At 52.4% G+C, this 25,545-nt stretch overlaps 3 long non-coding RNA genes across 3 annotated transcripts; 2 read left to right on the top strand and 1 right to left on the bottom strand.

Annotated features, from left to right (window-relative positions):
- The first annotated feature begins 2,278 nt into the window (after positions 1 to 2,278).
- LOC145531672 (uncharacterized) lies at positions 2,279 to 4,272 on the top strand. Its single transcript, XR_014072650.1, has 2 exons — positions 2,279 to 2,322; positions 2,496 to 4,272. It is a non-coding gene; the product is annotated as an uncharacterized LOC145531672 (long non-coding RNA).
- A 6,214-nt stretch (positions 4,273 to 10,486) lies between these two features.
- Positions 10,487 to 14,026, bottom strand: LOC145533230 (uncharacterized). The gene is made up of 2 exons (XR_014073929.1): positions 13,921 to 14,026; positions 10,487 to 11,041 (listed from the first exon to the last, which is right to left on the bottom strand). It is a non-coding gene; the product is annotated as an uncharacterized LOC145533230 (long non-coding RNA).
- LOC145533226 (uncharacterized) lies at positions 12,526 to 20,157 on the top strand. Its single transcript, XR_014073925.1, has 3 exons — positions 12,526 to 13,586; positions 15,316 to 19,436; positions 19,914 to 20,157. It is a non-coding gene; the product is annotated as an uncharacterized LOC145533226 (long non-coding RNA).
- Positions 20,158 to 25,545: the final 5,388 nt, after the last annotated feature.

Below are 25,545 nucleotides of genomic sequence, written 5' to 3'. Positions count from 1 at the left end.
CATTATTCATCCAAAGGGATCTTATTAGAACCTAAGTTAAGTCTTGTGCCTTTTCTGCTTAAAATCACCCTATAACCCCCAGCTCCCTCAGAGCACATGCAAAGCCCTTACAGTGGTCACAAAGCCCTACACAGCTGTGTGCTGGTTACTTCTCTAAGCTCCTCTCCAGACCCATGCCTGCTTGCTGGGCCTCAACACTCCACGCATGCACCTGCCTCAGAGCCTTTGCACATGCTATTCCCTGGGTCTGGAGCCTTTCACCCTGCCTCTTCCCAAGACTAGTTGCTTGTTATCCTTCAGGTCCCACCTCCTCAGAAAGCCCCCTTGGACTCTACCCTCCCTGTAACAGCCCTTCCCTCTCCCCACAGTCTGAACACAGTCTGAAATTGTCTTCACTTTGTTTTCTTGTTGATTATCCACCATCCCCATAACACTGCTATCTCTTGAAGACCCAGTAGGGCTGGTCTGTCTGGTTCTCTGCTGTATCTCCTGCACCAAAGACAGGGCCTGGCACCTGGCAGTGCTCAGGAAAACTTTGCCCCACGCATCCCTGTGAGGCCAGCTGCCAGTGTCCCCCGTGCTGTTGTGAAGAAAATACAGACACATTCAAAGACATTCTGACTGTCCTGGTGGCTTTTTGGCTTATCTCTTTCCCCAGTCAGTGATTAAAACTGTGTCTTCACATGTGAAAAAACAGTGCGACCTCTTTATACGAGTCAAGCAAGGACTTCAGAGGGCCTGGAATAGAGGTGAGGTAAGGTCTCCTAAGGGGAGAACCGTCAGGAGTGGCCTTGGGTCTCGTGAGGGAAGAGCAGGGTCTTGGGGTGGGAGCCCCGGCAATGGGGCTCTCTGTCTGTGCCTCGGCTTCCACGTCTGCGACTGGAGGTTGTAACAGGGTTACAGCAGATGCTCACCTGCCCTCACCTTCCCGCAGGCTCTCACCTGTCCTCACCTTCCAGCGGGGCTCTCACCTATTCACACTTTACTGTGGGGCTCTCACCTATTCACACCTTACTGTGGGGCTCTCACCTGTCCTCACTTTCCGGCGGGGCTCTCACCTATTCATACCTTCTGGCGGGGCTCTCACCCGGGGCTCTCACCTATTCATACCTTCTGGCGGGGCTCTCACCTGCCCTCACCTTCCGGCAGGGCTCTCACCTATTCACACCCTACTGTGGGGCTCTCACCTGTCCTCACCTTCCAGCAGGGCTCTCACCTGTCCTCACCTTCCAGCGGGGCTCTCACCTGTCCTCACCTTACAGCAAGGTTCTCAGCCTCCATGCTATGGACACTGAGGGTTGGAGCATTCTTTCCTGGTGGCTCAGACAGGAATGAATCCACCTGCAATGCGGGAGACCCAGGTTCCATCTCTGGATTGGAAAGATCCCCTGGAGGAGGGCATGGCAACCCACTCCAGTATCCTTGCCTGGAGAATCCCATGGACAGAGGAGTCTGGCAGGCTACAGTCCATGGGGTCACTAAGAGTTGGAGACGACTGAGGAACTCTTATTCACTCACTCACGTACTCTGCTGTGGGGGCTGCCCTGTGAGGGGAGGGATGCTGAGTGGCATCACTGACCTCCACCAGTGAGATGCCAGGAGCATGTCCCCAGTTGTGACAACCCCAAATGACCCCCAATGTAGCCTAAATTCTTCTGAGGGGAAAAAAATCACTCTGGGCTGAGAACTGCCACCTCAGTTGAAAGAGATGATGTGGGTAAGGCATCTGGCTCACAGCCTGGCACTCAACAGTTGCTCAGAAAATGGGAGCTGCTATCTGGTCAAGAGGGTGGCCAGGCTGGACTCTTGGCTCTGCCACTTAACAAGTTAACAGGTGGCCTCGGGAGAATGACTCTAGCTTCCTGAGCCTCAGTTTCTTCATCTGGAAAATGGAATAATAATAACGCTCACTATCTTGGGACTGTCAGGGGGGCTGGGGACCGAGCCCCATACCCAGTAGCTGGTTCAACTTACTAACTCTGAGGATGAAAATGAAAGTGATGGTGGCTCCTGGGAAAAGTGGAAGTGAGAGAAAGGGCACTTTGCAAGTACAGCCTGGGGTCTCAAGACTGTGTGTGCCCCTGCATGAATGAGGGACACACAGTCACCCCTGCCCACCCCTGGGAGGGCAGCTGGCTCAGACCCTCAGCCCTGCTGGGGCGTTTAATAATTAAGCTGGATAAGGGGTGACAAGGCTGGAAGGCCAGCAGCGAGCGGGGCCTGGCCTTGTTTGGCTTTGGTGACGTGATGGCCCTGGGATCATGGCCTTCTCGAGCCCATAAACAGGGGGTTGGGCCCCGAGACAGGCAAGGCCAGGCCAAGGTCTGTGACAGTGGCCTTGTGTCCGAGTCATGCTGGGGGTGGGAGGGGGGCGCCCGGAGGCAGCAGGGACGGGGGCACTCTGGAATGGGGGCTCTTTCCTGCGGGGGCAGCTCTCCCCTCTCCCCTTGCTCACACCCTCTTTCTCCCTCTCCTGCCTTGCCCACCCTCTCTAGTTGCGGCCTCCAGCGTCTCCAGCTCTCATCGCCTGCCGAGTGCTGCCAGAAGGCTTCCTGCAGGTGGGCTCCCACCATCCCTGTTGTGGAGGGGGTACCCTGCCCCCTCCCCAGATGAGCAAGGCCTGTGACCATGGGTACCAGCACCCAGGTTTGAAATCAGAGGCTGGAAGTGCTGAGTCACCAGCCCCCAGGGCAGAGCCACGATCCAGCCCAGGTCTGGGGTCTCCCAAGCTTGCACTTAAACCCCACGCCCCTCTGCACCTCTCCGTCTGTTCTCTGCTGTCTGTCTGTCTGTCCCCCATCACCTGCCCGCAGCTTTCTCTAAACCACTTTCTATGGGTGTTTTTCTGCATCTCTGGGTCTCTCGTTTTCCACCTCAATTTCCCCTTGTCACGTCCTGGGTCTCCCTCCCCACTCCCTCCCTTGGGGTCCCTTCTTTCTGGTTCTGTGTTTCTCTTCTCCGCCTCTCTGTGTTTCTGCGTCTTGAACTCTGTCTGTTTCTCCCTTTCCTGTTCGCTCCCCCCTTGCCTGTCTCCCCCTGACCGCCCCGCCTCCGGGCCCGTCTCCCTGCAGCCAGCCCTTGTCCCCACGCCAGCACATTATGTCCCTGGTCAGAGCCTGACGTCAGGCGGGGCCTGGCGGGCGGCCACAGCCGCTGCCGGGCAAGCGGAGGGAGCCGTGCTTTCCCGTCCCCAGCGCCCGCCCAGCCCTGCAGCCTGGGGCTCCGAGCCTCCCCGCCTGGCCTCCACTGGCCAGAGAGTGGACAGCAGTGCTTGGCGGCCACCTGGCCCGGGGGCTGGGGACAGCTCCTGGCCCTGCCTGGTCCCCAAGAGGAGATGCTACAGCCTGGGGACAAGACCCAGGGCTGAATCCTGACTGTGTGACCTCGGGCGAGTCACCCAGCCTCTCTGAGCCTCGTCTCTGTAAAGCAGGACCACTGAGGCTCAAGTCTGAGGGGAGGATCAACTCTACCAGGCGGTTTACAGCCTGGGAGGTGCTCAGCCCACTGCGGGAACGCAGGATCACCACAGGGCGCCCCCACCCCCAGCAGTCTTCAACAGGGGAAGCCTCGGAGAGAGACGGGGGTCTGGATGATGCAGGACTGGGAAACACAGTTGGTCTTCAGAAGGCAGGGACCTGCATGGAGTGATGGGGGGGATGGCCAGGCACCATGAAGGAACACCCCACCCAAAGTACAAACAGTGCCCCTGCCGAGAAATCCTGCCCAAGCCCAGTTGGTCTCAGGCCCCATCAGAGCCTGAAGAAGTGGTTTAAAAAATGTCATATTTCTTGTTTGGTTTGTTTGGTTTTCTCCCCCTCTGATTTTCAAAAGCAGTGCCAATTTCCGTGAAGGACATCTCGAAGGGCACCTGAGCATCCTGGTTTAAAATAGACTTTGGGGGGTTAGACCAACCCGGGTCCAACCCAACTGTGTGACCTCTGGCCAGGGGCTTCATCAGCTGAGTCTCAGTTTCCTCATCTGTCAAATGGGAACAATGAACACAAGCACATTAGTTATTGTGAAGAGCAAGCAAAACGATGCCTTTCAAAGCACAGAGGTCTTTTTTCTTGTCTTTTTTATTCTTCTAATTTTAAATGTAGGAGATACAGAAAAGTACGGAGATGAAAACAAGAAGCCCCCCTCCAGAGAGAAACACGCAGATTTTTTTTGTGGAAATTTGGCTTAGTTAATTTATTTGTCCTAAGATCCTACTCTTGCATGCGTTTTCATTTTTCACAAAAATAAAACCTGATTTGAAGTTTCATTTTAAAATATCTTTACTTATTTTTATTATTGTTTTTTTTCATTCATGCATACTCAAACAGCTTAAAGGGCCTCCAGTGAGCTATGAGGTTGTCTCTCCCACCCCAGCCTCTGGCTCCGCTTCCTGGAAGCCAACATAGTTAGCAGATTCTCACATGTCCTTCCTTCCTTTCCTGGGGTTAAATCATCTTTGGACACATGACTTCCAATTCCTCTATTCATTTTGGGTTTGTTTGTGTTTTTCAATTCGCTTAATTATAAAGTATGACATTGCTTAAAAAAATTAGAACACACAAACAGAAGAAAGGGGAAGATAAGAAAAGTGGAATCTCCTGAAACCTTCCTTCCCCTTTACGTTTTGGAGCACATCCTTTCAGGCTTTTTCCATCACCTGATGTCTGTGTACATTCTTGCCATCCCAGGTGTCTTTTTTTTTTTAGCTCTGATCAAAGCTTGTGACGATATATTTGTATTTGATGATTAGATATTCTGGTCATTATCTGCCTTCTCCACTGTGCAGAAAGTTCCAGGAGGCAGGGAGGGTCATGTCATGTCTGCGTCCCCCACAGCCAGCAGGGTGCCAACACACAGTAGGCCTGTACTGAATATTTTCCACATGAATGAATGAATGGGTAACTTCCCTAAAGGGATTACATAATATATTATACTACCCTGTGACCTATTTTTTCACACTTAACATATCGGGTATATCTTTCCACATCTCTAGCTAGGCAGCAAATCTCCATTTTTCATGTCTGCACGGAGGCACCACAATAAACATCATTTTGATGCTGACCAGAGGCTTCTGCCCCGAACTGGGAAATTCTTTTTCAAACACAGATCTGTTAACGAATTCCATATGAGCCACCCGTGCCCCAGCCCTTTGGCCGTTTACTTTCAGCCTGACACTTCATTGGTTTTTTGGGACAAATCAAGACTTACTGTCTCTCCCTGACATGTTTTTCCAGAGAAGCTTAAGAGTGAAAAACTCATCCCACTCCCATCCCACTGTTTCCGCCAGTTGCCAGTGAAGTGTTCTGTAGATTTGCTGAAGTTGGGAAACTTGGTATAACCCTTGCCTTCCTGGCTGCCTTGTTGCAAACAGCACGTATCAAGCTCATTCCTACCTCAGGGCCCTTGCACTGGCTGTTTTCTCTGCCTGGAATACGCTTCTCTTGGCTTACTTACTTCAGGTCTTTGCTCAAATGTCCTCTTCTAAGACAGGACTTCACAACCATTTTTTTTGAAATTAGCCTCTCTAAGTTATTTACCCAATTTTACCTTTCTTCCTAAAGCTTCCTTTCTTCCTAAAGTTTTACCTGGTGGCTCAATAGTAAAGAATCCGCCTGCAATGTAGGAGAACTAGGTTTGATCTCCGGGTGGGAAAGAGCCCCTGGAAAAGGAAATGGCAACCCACTGCAGTATTCTTGCCTGGGAAATCCCACGAACAGAGGAGCCTGGAGGGCTACAGTCCATGGGGTCGTAAAGGACTGAACAATGAATATCATGTCACATTATGTTTTGTTACATTCATATTTTGGATCATATTCATTATTTAGTGTCCATCCCCACTGACTGTGCTTGTTGTCTTTCCTACAGTATCCCCAGCACCTAAAACAGAGCCTGGTCACTGTTGTTGCTCAGTCGCTCAGTTGTGTCCAACTCTGTGAACCCATGGACTGCAGCATGTCAGGCCTGTCCTTCACTGTCTCCCAGAGTTTGCTCAAATTCATGTCCATTGAGTCAGTAATACAATCCAGCCACCTCATCCTCTGCACTCCCCCCCCCCCTTCTCCTCCTGCCCTCAGTCTTTCCCAGCATCAGGGTCTTTTCCAATGAGTCATCTCTTTGCATCAGGTTGCCAAAGTATTGGAGCTTCAGCTTTAGCATCAATCCTTCTAATGACTTATTCAGGGTTGATTTCCTTTGGGATTGACTGGTTTGATCTCCTTGCTGTCCAAGGGACTCTCAAGAATCTTCTCCAGCACCACCAGTTAGAAAGCATCAATTTTTCAGTGCTCAACCTATGGAGCACTGTAGGCGTTCAATATTGGTTGAATCAAGAAATGCTAATTCCAAGATTCTAAGCTTCCTTCCAAGGCTGAGAACTGACTGCCATTATTCATTCATTCAAGATTTATCTGTTGAGCACCCTCTGTGTGCCAGAGCCTGTCTGGGTGCTGGGAGGACTACAGTGGGTAAGGCAAACAGGCCCTCCCCTTAGGGAGTGTGGTCAGTGGTCAGAGACACGACTACAGCTGGATGAGGACATCCAGGTTGACTTGTCGGCCTCGGGTGGTGGAGAGAGAAAGGGGCTTGTGTCCTGACAGGTGTGGGTGACATGTTCTCACTCAGCTTTTGCAGAGCTGGGTTAACTGTGAGGCTGACACAACCGGGAATGATATCCTTGTCGCCTTTATTGCCTGCTGTTCCTTCATCATAAGTGGAGAAGAAATGAAAAAGTGATGCCAGAAACCTCTCTGCATTCCTCCCACAGGCCCAGCTGGGTCTTTGCTTGTGGAACTAAGCACTGCCCTACTTTCCGGCTGCCCTGCACATTGCATCCTCCATGTCAGGGACGTTCCTACCCTAGTGGCCACAGCTCCCAGGCAGAGACGCCAGAAGACGTGCATTCCCAGCCTCCCTTGCAGCTTGGTGCAGGCCTGGGGCTTGGGGCTCCACCAGTCAGACACGCCTGTTAGAGATGAATAATCAGAGAAGGGCAGGACAAGAGGTGTGAAGGAGAATGGACCTAGTCATCAAGGACGCATTGGGAGGGGTCCCAGGAGAGCAAGCAGGCTCCTTTCTGGACAGCCCTTCCAGAAGACCTGGGCCTTGTTCCTGCCTGAAGAGCCCTCAGTTCTAACTCTGTGGTCCCCCTGGGATGACAAGTACTAACAGGTATTAAGAATGTTCATTGGAAGGACTGATGCTGAAGCTGAAGCTCCAATACTTGGGCCACGTGATGCAAAGAGCCAACTCATTGGAAAAGACCCTGATGTTGGGAAAGATAGAAGGCAGAAGGAGAAGGGGGCGGCAGAGGATGAGACAGTTGGATAGCATCCCGACTCAGTGGACGTGAATTTGAGCGAACTATGGGAGACAGTGGAAGACACAGGAGTCTGGCGTGCTGCGGTCCATGGGGTCACGAAGTTAGACGTGACTTAGCGACTGAACAACAACAAGATTATTCATGTTCTTTGACTCCTAAATCCCTCTTCTGGAATTCTATACTGAGGAAATAATCACAAATGGTGAAAAATGTACAGAGATGTTTACAGTAGAATTATGTAGAGTAGTGAGGCGTCAGAAGCTACCTAGACACCCAGTGACCAGGGAATGGGTTCAGTTAACTAGGCAATGATCCCAAAAAGAAGACAAGAACTGATTCCTCCAGCGAAATGTTAGTGGGATACTCAGGGTTAGGTACATCCTTGAGTGGCCAAAAAAAAAACCCAAAATAACAGGTGAGAGAAAAGTTTGTTTTTCTCTCTTACACGAAAGAAGTGTGGAGGTGTTAGTCCAGGGCTAGTTGGGTGGCTTCATACATCTGTCAGGGATGCGTGTTCCCTTTCTCTTGGGTTTCTACCATGGCCCAAGACAGCCGCTCAGTTCTGGCCACAGCTCTGCATTCCAGCCAGCGAGGAGGATGGGAGAAAAAGCACAGGCAACCTCTTGGTAAGGACTCGGACGTTATATCCCATTGGCCGGGACTTGTCACATGGACACACTCAGCTGCAAGAGAGGCTGGGGAGGGACTTGCCTGGTGGTCCAGCGGTTTAGACTCCAGGCATCCAATGCGGAAGGCACAGGTTCGATTCCTGACTGGGGGACTAATATCCCACACGCCACGTGGGCTAGCCAAAAAAAAGGGCTGGGGAATGTAGCTTTTTCTCTGGGGGGTCACTTGCAAGGCTAAAATTTGAGAATTTGTATTATTAAAGAGGGAGAGATCAGAGAATTAGAGGGAAACGTGGGTCTTTGCCACAATAACAACAATTAAAATAACGTCCAAGAGGATTCTGCAATAACATTAAAAAATTGTGGAGTCTAGGAAAAGCAAGGTTTGAAATTGTATGAAGAGTGTGACTGCAACTGCACAACAAAATTCCTAAACAGAGAAAGCTGCTCAAAGGACAAAACTGTTGGAAAGTTAGCCTTGGTGGGGAGTCCTGTCAGAGATGTCAGTTTTCCTTTCACTGTTTTTTCGGAATGTCAATAACTGAGCAGACCTAAGTTCCTGGAAGAATCCCTGTGCAGATTATAGAATCTACCTGAGCCATAGTTCATGCCATGCAATTTTTTTCCTTGAATGTGCCAAGGTGGCCAGATGGGGAAAGAAGAAATGAAACGATCTCGAGTCACAGACATGATTGTGAACAGAGAGAAAACCAAGGAACCCATAGAAAGTGGCTAGAAAAAAAGAGCCCTGGGACTTATCACAGGTTCAAATCACAGCTGTGCTGAAAGGCCAGCTCCGTGACTGGGGACAAACCAGCTGCCTCCCCATGTCTGCATCTACCCTGGGGAAGGAAGGAGAGCCTCCGCCTCTGGGTGTGATGAGGAAGCGGCTCCCGCAGAGAGCAGGCTCTCCACCAGATGCTCTGGGGTGATTCTGTCCTCCTAGGGGACATGCGGCAGTGTCGGGAGACCTTTACCACCGGCGCAGGGAAGACGTTACCGGCGTCTAGTGGACCACGGCCAGGGATGCTGTTAGCATCCTGCAGTGCACAGAACACGTTCCCTCCCCAGGGACGGTGCTGCGTGCTGTGCTCGGTCGCCCAGTCAAGTCCGACTCTTTGCGACCCCCTGGACGGCAGTCCGCCAGGCCCCTCTGTCCATGGGATTTCCCAGGCAAGAATACTGGAGTGGGTAGCCGGTCCCTTCTCCAGGGGATCTTTCCGACCCAGAGATTGAACCTGGGTCTCAGGCATTACAGGCAGCTTCTTTACCATCTGAGCCACCAGGGAAGCCCCTACAGAGACTACCCAGCCCCAGACGTCATTGGTTCTGAATTGAGAAGCGTTGCTCTCAACACGCGCCAGCTGTTACTACCGTGGAGCTTGTTTCCTGGCTTTTGCTGTCATGAACCGCATGGTAGTGGTCAGCGGGGTCACACGCCAGTGGACACGTGTTCTGAGCATAGAGTCGCTACAGCAGCCCTGCGCCGCCCTTTCCTAGCCTCCTGGATGCCCTGAGAGGTCTCCTGCCTCTTATCTCAAGCTCTAAACTAGGGGTTTGGAATGTGTCTGTGCCCAGGGGAGCTGGGAGAAAGCGCAGGACGGCCGACGGGGCCCGCGCGGTGATGAAGCCAGCAGCCCCCGCGGGCCGGTGTCTGCCCTGAGCTTCCTACCCTGTGGGGCTCTGCTCCGCGCCTTGCCTCCACCCGAAACCCCGAGGTCGGCGCTGCCATCACCTCCACGTCAGAGAAGAGGAAACAGGCTGCAAGGCAGAGCAGGAGACAGCAGCTGGCCACAAAGGCGGCTTGCTGTCCCCAGACCTTGCTGGTCTGGCCCCGGGGTCCTTGTCCCGACCGCACGTCAGAACCACCTGGGGACTGAAAACCTCAGGGTCCCCCGTGGCCCCACTGATCCGGTCAGGTCAGGCTTGGGTTTCGGAATCAAACTGATCTTAACTTGACTCTTGGCTCCTCCACTTTGTGGCTACGTGACCTGAGGTCAGTGACTTTACCTCTCTGAGCCTCAGGTTTGTGCTCTGGAAAAAGGGTAGCGTTAGCTGCCCCCTCAGAGGATGGCCACGAGGATTCAGCGAAATGTCCCACGTCACAGGCTGAGTGTGGGACTTGGTGCACAGTAAGCATAGGTTGAGTGGTGGCTTTTATTTTCATTTTTGGAGCAAGGTTTAGGCACATGTGTGTGTGTGTTTGTGTTTAAGCTCTTTAATTAATTCTGTTGTGCCTGGCTGCTGCTGCTGCTGCTAAGTCGCTTCAGTCGTGTCCGACTCTGTGCGACCCCATAGACGGCAGCCCACCAGGCTCCACCGTCCCTGGGATTCTCCAGGCAAGAATACTGGAGTGGGTTGCCATTTGCTTCTCCAGTGCATGAAAGGGAAAAGTGAAAGTGAAGTCGCTCAGTCGTATCCGACTCTTAGCAACCCCATGGACTGTAGCCTACCAGGCTCCTCTATGCCTGGCTAGTTACCTATCAATTCATCCATTATCCATCCAATCATCTATCCATCCATCCAATCATCTATCCACTCATTTATCCAACACGTTTATTTAACACAAACTGTGTGCCGGACTAGGCTTCAGTCCCTGAGGACACAGAAGTTCCCCTCATGAAACTGACAATAGCAGTGTTGAGAGAATAGAGTAGAAAATAAATGAATAAATATGTTACATAAAGTCATATGTAAACAGCGTGGGACGGAACTCCTCTTCCAGACGCGGTGAGACGCCCATGTCTTCTGTCTGCCTTTCCAGACACCCTCCCCACCCCTCACTGTGTCTCAGCGCAGATCTGTGTGCAGAGCGTCAACCTGGGGAGCCCACGTCTCCCCACAGCAGACACGAGAAAACTCACTTTCTCAGCCTTTCTCGCAGCTTGGGTGCAGGCGTAACAGTTGTGTTTGAGAAACAGCGAGGAGGCCTTGGAGGTAGATGTGGGACTTGAAGTTCAGACAGGCCCAGGGGATTGTCTGAAACTGGGCAGTGGGGGGGGGTGGAGGAGGCCGAATTTGAATCCAGGTGCACTGGATGCGTCAACGCCAGCTCTTCCCTGGTTTACGGTCCTCAATGCAGGAGGATAGCATTGCACTGAAAGGCAGGGATGGAAAAGTTAAGAAGTTCAGCCAGTGTTACAAGCTGAGGCCCACCTAGTTGTTTATCAGTCACCTACTGTAATCCAGGCCTGGGCCTTGCATTTCATAAGCATGGGCTGGCAACAATCCTACAAGGTAGGATGAGCAAATCCTAGGTTTGGAGAGGTCAAGCAATTTGCTTGAGGCCACACAGAGAAGGAATCGGGATACAAACCCACTGTTTATCTCCAAAACCTTTGTTCTTCGGAGTACACTCAGCTTCCACCAAGAAGACCCATTGAAGATGTAGCACCATTGTATCTGACTCTGACCACACTCCGAGTCAGGGTCGGCATCTCAGACTTCTTCCCACTTCCAGATGAAACCCAGAGGCACTACATATGTTAAGCTCGCAATAAATAACATGTCAACACTGCAAGAAAGCATAACCAACTTGCAGGATTTTGTTTGAGAATTTCAGAGGCTCAGAGGCTCTTCCTTCTCATATTAATTTTTTCCTGCTAAATATCCCTCACATGAAAACTCTAGCTGACTCATTCTTCGACCTTATTTAGTTCTTCTAAAATGGTGACTTTGGGATGGGGGCAGTGTAAGACGTTATTTCCCGCCATTCCCAACCTGGACTGTAGCACTTCTCTGTCCCACCTTCCATCTATCCATGTATCTATCTGCCATCAATCCACCCACTCACACATCCATCCCCCTGTCCTATTCACTCTCTCCAACCTTCCATGTGTTCCTCCACTGATCCATAAATTCAATCATTCTCCATCCATCCATCCATTTTACCCATCAATCCATCCACCCACACTTCTATCCACCTACCCTATTTACTCAACTCTATCCAGCCTTCCATTCTCTTCTTCACTGATCCATAAATTCAAACATCATTCATCTGTCCATCATCCATCTATACATCCATTTACTCAATAAAAGCATACTAACTATCCCCTTTGTGCCGAGCACTATGCTAGACTCAGAGACACTAGAAACAAACAAGACTTTGTGCTTGGCCTCACAGTATGATGGGAGAGACAGATATGAGGGATGGTATAGGAAGAACTCATTCAGTCATTTTTTCCACACATGTTCCATACCTCCTCCTCTGGGTTGAGCAGCAATAGATGCTGCAGAACAAAGATAAAGGAGGTGAGGTCTTGGGCACACGTCCTAGTGATAGAGACAGAAGTAAATATGAACCAAGGCAGGAAGTACTTGTTCAGTAATCTTTTTCTCATTCAGCATGTGTTCACCGATGCCTCCCAAATGCCAGACCTGAGCCCTGGGGACACCAAGATATAAAAGACTTGGCCTTAACCACTTGGAGCACAGTCTAGTGGAGGAAACAGTCCAATAGAGAATTTCAGCAGAACGTGATACGAGCTGCTATGATATGATGAGGGTAAGAGCAGGGGTCCCCGGAAGCGAGGAAGGCAGCCAGTGGAGCTTTCTAGAGGAGCTGGGGCCAGGTCTGAGCCCAGAGGATGACAGGTCTCCTCAGTTAGCACTGCTTTCCTGGGATCCCCACGACTTTCTTTCCTCCCTTCTTGCAGGACTGGAAGGTCAGACTCAGGGCCCCCTGGGACACCCCCTTCCCACCCAGGCAGCCCTCTGGAGGCTAGGACTCAAGTTCTGCCTTGGGATAAGGCCCTGGGCAGCTGGCCGGCCGAACCTTGGAGACTGTCCCACAGTGACCAAGGTCCACTGGTGACATTGAGGTTGTTCGTACAAATGTGCTCCATTTGCTAGGCAGTCTTGTTCACAGAAGAAAAACAACGAAGCTGCTGGCGTGACATATGGGGGTGTTGGGGGTGCTGAGACTGTCTACCGTGTATGGTGCCCTGGGGAACAGTGATGTGGGTGGCGGTGGGGGTGTGGGAAGGACAGAGCAAGGCGGAGAGAGACGGCGGCAGGGGCCAGAGCAGGCAGAGCCTTGCAGGCCTTAGGAAGGACTCAGGGCTTGATCAGAATGGCAACAGGAAGACTCTGAGCTGGATTCATATGGACTAGGACATAAGATTCAAAACCTCCAGAGAGCTTCACTTTGCTACACAGCAGAAACTAACACAACATTGTAAAGCAAACCATACTCCAATGACAATTAATAATAATAATAATAATAAAACCCCCTTCAGATATCTAGCAGTTAAATCACTTGGGTATTCATTCCTTCCCCCAATAGTTGAGCACCTACTCTGTCCCAGACACTCATCCAGGCACTGGAGAGAAAAAAAAGGGGAATGAATATAACAAACTCAGACTCCGCCTTCCTCGGACCAGAGGGGACACAGACCCTACAGCAAATAATCCTACGGTGAAACACAGACAGTGATCAGAACCATCAGGGAGGGCTTCTCTGAGGTGATGCAAAGGCAGCTGGTTTAGTACTTTATTTGGCCAGTGTACATGGAGCACCAAGCATGTCAGAGACTGTGCTGGGTGCAAGAGGTGCCGCACGAGCCAGGCAGACCCAGTTCCTGCCCTCGAGGAGTGGACAACCAGTGGAGGAGACACACCAATACGTGGACCGCACCAGCCTGGTGAGAGAAAGGCAGCTAGGGTACCGTGGGAGCAGGGAGGACTTCCTGGAGGAGGAGTGTGGGAAGGAGTTGGGCAGGAATTGTGCATGGGGTGGGGGAGGGGCTGGCGGGGGGTGGCGGGAGGAGATGCCGCGGACTTGGGAGAAGGTTCAGATCCACAGCAAGGAGACCCGAAACCGTGGATGCAGAAAGGCAGGGAGTGTCTGCGGGGCAGAAAGGCAGGAGGTGTCTGCGGGGCTCCCTCTGCCTCTCTCCCTCTCTCTGCCTCTCCACCTCTGTCTGAACCCTCTCTTTATCTCTCTCGCGACCTGTCTCTGTCTTTATCCATCAGTACCTGACAATCTCTCCGATTCTCTCCTGTTCTCGGCCTCTCAACTTCTCTTTCTCTCTGACTCTGTCTTGCCTGCTCTGGTCATCTTCGCGAGATGTCAGTAAGAGACAAGGATACTGGGGGGGAGAGAAAAACAAATGGGCGGGTGGGCAGGAAGCGAGGTCAGGAGCGCAAGGACAGCTGAGCACAGGGACGGGCGGTGACTGAATGTTCTGTTTTGGAAAGACAGCTCTGGTCAGGGGCGAAGGTGGCTGACCACGAAACTTGATAACCTGGTCAAACTCGGCTTCTCGCCAGCCCTCCAGCCAGCAGCCCTGTGACCCGGTGGACGCAGCACAGAACCTCCCCGGGGGGAGGGGGAGACGGGAAAAGGGCCCACAGGCAGTTTCTCCTCTGGCGGGCGAGACTGGCAGGAAGGGGTGGGAAGAGGGAACGGTGAATTCTCAGGCGAGCGCTCAGCGTGGCTTAGAGTGGGAAAGGCCCGCTTATCTCCGGATCCTTTTCCAAGGGTGAACAAGGTATTAAGTGCTCACTGGGTGCTGGGCACTGTGCTGACCCTCTCACGTGGAGCACGGTGGCCTAAGACCAAGGGCCATACGGCCAGAGCGTCTGACCTTGTATAAGCTACTTAACCTCTTTCTTCGTGTGTAGAATGGGACGGAAGCAGCACCTGTCTCAACCACTGGAGGTCTAGATTAATATGTGACGTGCTCGGCATAGCCCACGGCACACAATAAGTGCTCAAGAAAAACCTAAGTTGTTGTGATCTCAGCTTTGTAATACGAGAGGCAAAGCTAAGGAGGCAGAGTGAAAGAAAGTTAAAGCGTTACTCGCTCAATCGTGTCCGACTCTTTGTGAGCCCGTGGCATGTCCATAGAACTCTCCAGGCAAGAACACTGGAGTGGGTTGCCACTTCCTTCTCCAGGGGATCTTCCTGACTCAGGAGTAGAACCGCGGTCTCCTGCATTGCAGGCAGATTTTTATTTTTTTACCGTCTGAGCCACCAGGGATGCCCAGTGAGTCAGGTTCGAATTCCCACTTCACCCCTTCCCAGCTCAGTGACCCTCGTTAAGTCTCATAACTTAACCAGGCATCAGTTTTCTTATCTGTTCATTGAAGACGATTTTTTTGAAAAATTTGTTTGGCGGCTCCAGCGCTTAGTTGCAGCACGCGAGATCTAGTTTCCTGACCAGGAATTGAACCCCAGCCCCCTGCTTAGGGAGCACAGAATCTTAGCCACTGGACCAGCAGGGAAGTCCCTGATTAAGATGATCTTGATACTCACCTCATCAGGGGTTTGCGAGCTTCTGTGTGCGTATGACATGGATGGAAAGCATTCACGTCGCAGGTAAAGAAAGTGTACAGAGCATTTCGTTTTTTGCTCCGTGTGCCCAGCAGATTCCGCGTCTCCAGACCATCTGCGAGGTGCTTGTTCCTGCTGTGCTCTTCCCATCCTCAAAGACCGTGGCGGCCGGTTAGAGAGGGAGCAAGGCACCTCACAATGTGAGTCCTGACAACAGTCTTCTGAGGCACGCATTATCAACCCATTTCACAGAAGTGGAAACCAAGTTCTGAAGAGAGAAGCAGGCCGCCCAAAGCAGAGGTTCACAAGCACCTGCTCCCCCGGGCCGCTCTCGATGTGAGCTCCTGTGACAACCCCACCATTTCCTGTGCCGTCGGAGGCTCTAGGGCCTCGACCTCTCTCACACACTCAGCTGTGTGTTCCTGCCCCCACGTCCCCCAAGCCTGGCCCAGCGCTGGCCTCAGAAACGTTGGTCGTTGTCAGACAGAATCCCAAAGAGCTGTGCTGTCCCCGAGTTACCTCTCCACATCCTCAGCCTGCTTCCTCATCCTCTGCCCACCAGTCGGAAGGAAACTCAACGTGGCCCTCGCACCTCTGAACACCTCCCTCACTACCAGAGCAAGAAGCAGGTGACATGCACGGGTAGAGTGGACATGGGGACAGAACGGGCTCTGGAGCCCCAGAACCCTGGGTTCTCATGCTTTGGCTGTGTGACTTTGGACATGACACTTCCTCTCTCTGAGCCTCAGTTTTCCCATCTGTACAATGGGCACAATCATCATGATATCCACCCCTTCAGTTGATGTGCAGGATAGAGATACAGCATGGGGTAGATGCTGGGAGGGGTAACTGAGGCCCCCTCCCCCAACCCCAGTCCTCCAGTTTGACTCTTCATGGTCAATGGTGAGCAGCTCTTGAGACAGTAGCGTGATTAAGAGCATGAGCCCTGGGGTCAAACCCTGCCTCTGCCCCTTGTTAGCTGTGATCTAAGACTGAAGTGACTTAACCTCTCTGGGCCTTAGTTTCCCCATCCATGAAGTAGATGCAAATAATAGTCCCCACCTCTTTGAATTGCTGTGATGATCAAACGAATTCACAAAGGTAAAGAATAGGACCCTGGCAGGCACACGATGAGGGCTCACAGAAGAGTCTGCTGCTCTTCAGGGGTTGAGGGGGAGAGGAGATGTGGTGGCTTCTGCACAATGTACCAGCAGTTTGTGCCAGGGATGGAAGGGGGGACAGGGGAAGGATCTTGATCTGAACTGGGGGGCTGTTAGAAAGCTAGGCCCGCATACTGGGGGCAGGGTTTTGCTGAGGTCCCCCGTGGCCCCAGGAAGGGCTGTCCCACCCACATCCGTCCTCCCCTGGGAGCCGGCACAGTGCTTGCACCTCCCTAAGGGGGAGGCTCCGTCCTTCCTGCCACTCAGCCTGAAACCTTGGAGCCGCCCTTGATGTCTTGGTTTCTGCTCCATCTGGTCCAGCAGGGTGTCCTGTCCGCCTTTAGAACAGATCTAGAATGTGAGATCGTGAGCTTCCCTCCACGTCCCCCCTGCAGTGCCCTCCCCTGGGCCTGGTCACCATCCCCTTCCGCCTGGACCATTGCAGTCACCTCCTCTCTGGTTGCCACCCGTCTTCCCGGGCCGTGACAGGCTGCTCTCCACACACAGTCAGGGGCATCCTTCCAGAGCCTCTGCCCAGCTGCTCAGGACCCTCCGGGGCTCCCGTGGACCCCAGAGGAAAGCTTTGCACATCGCAGGAAGGATTCCGTCTCCCACGCTGCCCTGGCCACACTGGCTTCCTCCTCGCCCTCACATATGCCAGGCAACGTCCCAGCCTCAAGGCTACCACACTTGCTGTTTCCTCTGCCGGGAATGCGTTTCCTCCAGTTATCCGCATTGCCCAATCCCTCATGTCTTTCAAGTCTGTCCTCAAATATTTGCTCAGCGAGGCCTGCTCCAGCCCTGCTCCCGCATGTAGAGCTGTACCTCTCCGAGGAGCACCATCCCCTTCCCTGATGTATTTTTCTTCTTAGCACTGATTGCTAAGGAGACACATCTAGAATGCAACATACTCAGTTGATCTATCAGCGTGTGTCCCTAACTCCAAAATCTCGGTGGGAGGAGCAGGGTTTGGACACACTAAGTGGGGGCTGTCCCCGTACCTGCTGAGGCCTGAACATTCTTCCCGGACTCGGGACCCAGCAAAGCAAAACACTGAGCCCCTGACTCCTTGACACGCTGGCCTCATGGATCTGAATGCTGCCACCAGCTGAGCAGGGAACTCTGAACCAGCGACTGCATCGCTCCCTGGCCTCAGTTTCCCCATCTGTGCAGGGGATGATGATCCCTCCCTCTCAAGGCCATCGTGAGGCTCAGTGAGCAGAGGTCTCGGAAGTGCCCGGCACCCAGTGGGCCCTCGATCACCACTCTGTCCTCCCTGGTCCAGTCCCCTGGGGCTGGCTGTCCCCCAGGGGACTATGCTGGGAGCATTATTTTTAACTGTGACTCCGGCGGGCTGGGCAGTGACTCTGAAGGCTGCGGGGAGACCACAGGGAGAGCAACACCCCGGCTCTCAACACTGGGAGACCGCAGCGAGGAAACGTCAGGAGAGCCGCCCTGTGTTCACACTCTGCCCCGTAGCCCTTTCTGCGAAATTATGTCACGTCGCCCAGTGCTGTTTATAAACCGAGCACTGTTTATAAACTTTCCCTGCTTATAAACTTTCCCAAGCAGGGCGCCGGGGGAAGGGGCTGCAGCCCGGTCTCCCTGCTGCTCCACCACCCCCAGGAGCTGTCGACGGCCCCTCCTATGAGCCCACGTTTGCACACAGCAAAGTTGGGGGGCTGGCCTCTGGCCAGACGCTGCCCGTTTGTTTCAACACCTCCAAGTGCTCACAGCTGACCAGCCCTGGGTATTTTTAAAACCCTGGCCTGGGCCAACCTCTTTGTCACATTCCGGTCGGGGCTTGGATCGAGTGCATGCCCCACTTAGGGGAGCTGAGGGTTTGGGATTCGTTTGACAACAAACTTTTCACCAAATTCCAGGGCCTGTGAGCCTACTGTGTGCCAGGCCCTGTAGCAGAAATGGAAGCCCCCGGGGGCCAAACTAACAGAGTCTGTCCTCAAGGTGGCCTCAGCCTGGAGGGGACATGGTGACAAGTGCTAGAATGGAGGCTAAGACGGCAATTATAACTCAGATTTCGGGACTTCCCTGGTGGTCCAGAGAAGGGGGCCCAGGTTCGATCCCTGGTCAGGGAACGGGATTCCACGTGCCTCAACTGAGTTTGCATGCTGCAATTAAAGACCCCGCGTGCTGCAACGAAGACCTGGAACACCAAATATATAAATAAACTTAAAAAACCCCCCAAACTCGAATATCTACAGGGCCAGCAGGGCGTGTAACTGAATGCAGTGGGCCTGGTGTGAGGCGACAGGGAGGGAGGGGACCTCCGTGAACCGGCAAGCTCGAGCCCGTGTGGAGGCGATGGTCAATCCCCAGCTCTGACCTCTGTCATCATGAGAGGAGCAGGCCTGGTGTGCTGAGAGCCTCAGAATTTTCAAGAGAGGCTGTAAATCCAGGTCTATGTGGAATTTCATGCAAAAATCTCATGACTTTTAAATGTTGGCAATGAATTTTTAAAAAAATGTTAAAAACATTCTGAGAGCCAAACGAAAGCCATTTGTAGGCTGGACTCTGCCCACAGAATCAAGTTGATGGGGGCAAGCCGTTTGTGCTTGCTAATGAAAACAGATGCATTATAAAATGTTCACCAAATACAAGCTGAGCACCTACTGTGGGCCACTTCTACTGTTCTAGACCCCAGGGAAAGTGCAGAGAACAGACGGTTGCTATTTCTGCCCTCATGTGGCCTGTATCCCGTGTTGTGCTGGAGCTGGCTTGTCCTGGCCAGCCAACTCTGCAAGCTGGCTTTTACACAGCCATCATGAAAAATCTAATTATTCGAACTTACAGTTAAATTAATAATACAGATAAAGGCAATAGCTACTCAAAACTCGCCACTTTCTAATTGCCATACAGTTTTCTACGTTCTTGAGGTTATTGACAGAATAACTGCATCATCCACCATACTATATGGTGGAAAGAGTATCTGATGGCAGGACACCAGACATCTCTTCTCAACTCCACTTTCAGAGAAGTCATGCTGGGAGTTGAGACTGGCCACGGGTGGAGAATTCACACCATAGAAATTGGCAAATGTAAACATCAGAGCTCCCTCCTTGCCGAGAGCCGGTGAAACATTTAGCAGCGAACTATAGTGAAACAATTATACTGATAGTATGTAATATGTCAGATAGCGACAACCATAATGAAGGAAAATAAAGTAGGCTAGGGGTGGGTGGTGAAGGTGCTGGCTATTTTACATGAGCAGGTCATGGAAGTTTTCTCTGAGATGATGCTATTTGAGCAGAGACCTGAATGAAGTAACAGAACGAAGTAGACAGATATCTGGTTGAAGAAGTTTTGGGCAAAGAGAACAATGAGTTTCTGCCTAGGTTCAGGGACGTTTTCTAGTTCAGGAACAGGGAGGAGGCGAGTGTGGCAGGAACAGAGGGGGACAAAGGTCAGACCATACAAGGTCTCATGGGCCTCGGAGAGGAGGAGGTTTTTATTCTAAGAGGAATTCTAGAGAGTTTTGCGCAGGGGTGCCACCTGACTTAATTTGTCTTTTACAGAGGTACTTCCTGCTGTGATGGAGCAAAGCTGGAGGCCTGGAGACTAGGAAGGAGACAGGAGTCACAGTCAAGTGCGTGAGGGTGGCGGCCGCCTGTGCCGTGGTGCTGTGTCTACAATGGTGGCACAAGAAGACGGATCTGGATGTACTGACATTCGGCAGCTGAGCTGACAGGCCTTCGGACGGATGGGATGTGTGGGGTGGGGCAAGAGGGAATCAAACACGGCTCCCAGGTTTTGTCCTGAGCATCTGGGTGAACAGCGGCACCATTTACTGAAAGGGGAAGATGAGCGGAAAGGGCTGGAGTTTTAGGAGGGGAGATGGGAGGTTCTGAGGTTCTCTGTGACATTTGAGGGGTCTGTGTGACGCCCGTGTGGAGGTGACCACTCGCCACTTGGACATCAGGGTCTTGCCAGTAGGAGCACAAGGTGGTTCTGGAGGCAGTGTCTCATGGTTGCTATGGCAACACCCAGGCAGGGGGACAACACTGCCGGGGGGTCGGGAGGGGGGTTCTGGGAAGGTCCACAGTGGAGGAATTGTGACGGATAGGGAGAAGCATCTGGCAGGTGGAGAATGGAATAACGGCCTCCCAGGGGGAGGGCATAGCAGGGCGCAATGGCACAGTCTTTTTGGAGGATGGTGTCGGAGGGGCCCGGGGTGGGAGAAAAAGCTGGAAGGGCCCAGAAGGGCAGATCTCTCAAAGGGCTGCTTTTTTTTAGCCAAAGGAGGCCGGAGCGTACCCTCAGGGCGCGGGGCAGAGCCGTCCGCAGGTTCAGGGCACGAGGAACGCCTGCGGAAGGACGCACTGCGCCCACTCTGGCCTCGGGTCGCACACGCGGAGGCCCCCCTGCCCTCCGGCGCCCACCGCTGCCCTCAGCACCCTGCCCCCAGTGTGCATGGCAGAACACCCCTCCTACCCAGCTCAGAGCATGGGCCAATCCAGCCAGTTTCTTGGAGACTTTCACCGACTAACTAGGGAAACAAAATAACTCTGAAGAGAGGGAGGCAGGTCAAGGGAATATTCTGGAAACGTTGGTTTATGGATTCCCATCAGGTGGAAGGGCCAGGAGGTCACTTCCCCAGATTGAGGGATGACTGAGGTAAACACCGCCCGGCAGGGACTCGGTGTTTACGGGAACTTTGCAACCGATCTCAGGTACAGTCCTGGGGGACAGGGAGGCGTCCCTGGACTAGGGTCTGCCTGTCCCCTCTTCTTCAGGTCTGAGTTCAAAGGCAGGTTTTCTGCCACATATTTGCAGTCTGATCTTGGGCACGTCATCTTTCTGAGCTCAATTTTCTTCTCCGTACACAGGGGTGACAGTGTCCCAGGCCTCCTGGAGTTGCTGGGGGATGAAATGAGACAAAACAGATCAACAGTTTAGCCCAGGGGCCTGGCTCACGCCAAACTCCCAGTAGATGTCAGCTGTCAATCATTATTTGCAAATTTGTTAATTATCAATCACTTACTGTATAAGTAGGCGTTGAGCTGCAGACACTATCTCGTTTAAATCCCATTCCTTCCCTGTAAGAACTATCACTGACTCCATTTTACAGACAGGGAATCTGAGCCTCTGAGAATTGACTGGCTTCCCCAAGGTAAGTTGTCATAGGGGATGCAGCTAGGATTTGTCTAACCCTGCATTTGACCTCATAACCCATCCCTGTGTTCACTCTGGGTTCATTCCGGGTTCTGCCTCCTGTGAATCGAATCAGGCGCCAGAATTCTGGGAAACAATAATCCACATGACCCCCAGTATCCGTCCACTCCAGTTGGGAATCCTGCCTTTCCTGGAGCCAGCCAGTTCAGGCTGCACCCTGGGCCTGGGGCCTGGACAGGACACGGATGCTGGCGCCCCCCCGGCGGGGCGTGGAGTGGTAGAGCCGTCCTAGGCCAGCCTGCGGCTGCTCCTCTGAAATCAGGAGTCCAGCCGGGCACCCATGTCCCATCAATAAACGTGCCTCAAAATAGCTCACAGGGCCTGGCCAGGGCAAGAGGACTGGGACGTCCTGTTCCCACCGGCTCTGGCCAGAGAGTGACTGTGTACTTGGCCTTCCCCTTTGGAGGCTGCTGGGAGGGAGGGCAGAGCTCATCCTGCCTGTGGACTCACGGGAATGAGCTCAGCCCCTGGGCACCAGCACCCCCAACCTGGGACGCTGAGATGCTTCGCAATCGCGCTGCAGGCAGAACCGGGCCAATGGCTTTTATCTCTGTAGAAAGTCTCCCAGGGAGGTTAAGAACTTGGTGTGTGTTCGAATTCCTAGCTGTGTGACTCGGAGCAAGTGATTTCCCGGCTCCGAGCCTTGGTTGTCTCACCTGGAAAATGGGAACAAACATTTCCTGGGATTGCTGCGGTGCTGCAGTGAGAACGGGTTGGAGACTTGGCAGGTTTATTATCTATTCCTCTTCCTCTCTCCCCTCCACAGCGTGAATTCCACCAGGCGGGAATCTTTATGGTGCACTGATGAGTTCCAAGGCCCCTGGGAGGTGCCCACAGCCATTGCTGAATAAATGAATGAGTGAATGAATGAACAGAAATGCCAGGCACACAGCAAGCGCTCAGATAGTTTTAATGTGCCTTTGACAAGAGAGAAATTCAAGGATCAAATGTGACTCACAACCAGGATGGGTCAAGATGTGGAGAAAGTTCAAGTGAGTCAAGGGGAAGAAAGACAGATGTTACACATGAAAGGACCAGTGGGAACTGGAGCGCACAAAGCCGGGCAGGTGGCTGAGGCCACTGGAAGCAGGGCAACACGGGGACCGTGGTCACTGGTCTGGAGTCCCAGGTCTGGGATGCTAGGAGCACCAGTCTGTTGGTTTGACGTCCTGGGGAGCAGTAGCTCCTCACTTGCTACCTCCTGAGTCACCCCATGAATGTGAATATGAGGGCTCCGGGGCTTCTGCATCCAAGGATCTGAGTACAAGGGGAAGAATGAGCAGGTTGGGCAGCTCATGCTCATATAATCCTAGCAACCGCGCTGGTTCATGGTCCTTCACGTGCCTGCGGCCAGGCACAGGACTCTGCTTGTGCCAATGCTCTGAATCTTGTAGACAACCTTAGGAGATGGGCAAGGCTCTCATTACTCCCATTTTACAGATGAGGGCACTGAGGCCCAGCTGGTGTGGGCTGCCCCAGGTCACAAAGACAGTGAGTGGTCAAGCCTTCTTTGCAGCACTCTGGCCACATGTGACCGCAAAGAGTTCCCTGAACACACAGGTTCTTCTCTCCCGGGGCCTTCCTGAGCTGTCCCTCACGTAGAACACACTCGGCCTTGTCTTTGGCTGGGCCAGCATCCCACTTCCTCAGGACCCTCCTTGCACACGCCCCCCCCCCGACCTCTCCCCTCCCCCCAGCTCCTGCCGTCTCTTGTTGAGCTGTGATGGCTGCATATTCATCTGTCCTCAGGGTCTGAGGCTCAGCTGAGGAGTCTGAGTTTTCTCTGGGGCACAGTACCCAGTGCAGAGTGGGCACTGCTGGAAACTGTGGAATAAATGCACCCTGGGTTACAGCTGTGAACCAGGAGTCTTGAGTCCAGAATTGCACCTGGGCCAAATGGTGGGCAGAGGGGATGCCAAGACCACTGAGTCTCAAGTTACACGCTGGGGCCTGGTCTGTCCACATACAGACATACCCCTGTCCAGTGGTCAGTGCCCAGGCCCCAGGGCACAATAGTGTGCATCCAAATATCAGCATAGCAGCCTTCCCTGGTAGTCCCGTGGCTTAGAATCCACCACTCACTGACTTTGTGACCTGGGGCAGCCAATACCACCTTTCTGGGCCTCAGTGTCCTCATCTGTAAAATGGGAGTAATGACAGTTGTGCCCGTCTCCTAAGGCTTCCACAGGATTCAGGACCTGCCAATGGAGGGGGCACAGATTCGATCCCTGGTCCAGGCAGATTCCCTATCCCTCGGGGCAACGAAGCTTGTGCGCCACAACTACTGAAGCCTTTGCACCTGGAGCCCTGGGCTCTGCAACAAGAGAAGCCTGCGCATCACAACTAGAGAGTAGCTCCCACTCACAGCTAGAGAAAGCCCACGTGCGGTTACGAAGACCCAGTGTGGCCAAAAGTAAATAAATAAAGCAAATACCGTCATAGCTACCACTCTTCCAAGGGACCCTGGGCATGTGATTTCACCCCGTGGCCTCAATTTTCTCCATCTGAAAACTGGGAAAGCAATAGGGTTAGTGTGACCGTTAAACGAATTGAGTATCTCATTAGTGCTTAGAATCATGCCTTCCTGTGCTTGCTAGGTTGCTTCAATCGTGTCCAACTGTTTGCTATCCTATGCACTGCACCCCACCAGGCTCCTCTGTCCACGGGATTCACCAGGCAAGAATACTGGAGTGGGCTGCCACGCCCTCCTCCAGGGGATCTTCCTGACCCAGGGACCGAACCCTCGTCTCATTTCGTCTCCTGCATGGGCCAGCGGGTTCTTTACCACTAGTGCCAAGAATCATGCCTAGCACATGCCAAATGCTTTACAAGCACTAGCAGTATTATTATCATTAGGCAAGTTGGGTTATGCTGGGTCAGAAGTAAGAGGTTTGGGCTTCATCCCTGAGGTTGTGTAGCAGTGGGCAGATTTTTTCAGCCGGCTCTGAGCTGGTTTCGGCGACACGGAGAGAGACGTGAGGGTGATGCTAGACGATCGGCACCAGGAGCTGCTGGGCTGTGCTCACACTTCTCGGCCACGCTGACGGGCCGCTCACGACACCCAGAGGCAGAGCCCTGGTTCCCCATTTTCAGACAGGAAAACCCTGACTCAGCAGCAGCAAGTCACCCCACCAGGGCATATGGCCGATTAAACGGCAAACCAGGATTCGAGCCCAGTTAGAAGTTCCCTGTTGCTGCTGCTGCGGCTGCTCAGTCGCTTCAGTCGTGTCCGGCTCTGCGCGACCCGATGGACAGCAGCCCACCAGGCTCCTCTGTCCACGGATTCTCCAGGCGAGAACACTGGAGTGGGTTGCCATTCCCTTCTCCATCCCTGTTGCTACTATAACAAATTATGTCAAATTTAGTGGCCTAAGATAACAGACACTTGTTACCTTATGGCTCTGGAAGTCAGAAGTCCGACATAGGTCTCCCCAGGCTAAAATCAAACACAGGGTTCGCTCCTCGGACTCTGTTTCCTGCCTTTTCCAGCTTCTAGATGCCACTCACATTCCTGGCTCACACCACTCCAACCTCGGTTCCCCTCAAACCTCACCTTCTCTGACTCTGACCCTCCTGCCTCCCTGTCAGAAGGATGCTTGCAATTACACTGAGCCTACTGCATAATCCAGGCTAATCTTCTCATCTCCAGATCCCCCCCCTTTTTTTTTATTCTCAGAACTGGATTAGAAACGTCAAGCCTAATTTTAAAATTTTTTTTAAATTTCTAAGATAATAAACTTTCTAATCTTTTAGCAGTAATATTAGATGCCAAGATACATAGAACTATATCAATGTTTTGAGTGAATATAAATTAGAAATCTAGCTTTCTATTTGTACTAAGTCAAACAAGCAGATTTAATAGTCATAAATTTTTTAGCTAGGCAAAAACTCATCAGTTTTCTAACATAGATATATTATACATACTGTTTATATATATATTTGTGTGTGTACAAAAGCTTTTCTACTATGCCTGAT

The sequence above is a fragment of the Giraffa tippelskirchi genome, chromosome 13 (genome assembly GCF_054371585.1).
Source record: "Giraffa tippelskirchi isolate mGirTip1 chromosome 13, T2T-mGirTip1v1.2.pri, whole genome shotgun sequence".
NCBI lineage: Eukaryota > Metazoa > Chordata > Mammalia > Artiodactyla > Giraffidae > Giraffa > Giraffa tippelskirchi.
The sequence above is the reverse complement of the archived record's forward strand: the minus strand, read 5'-3'. Positions and strand labels throughout refer to the sequence as shown.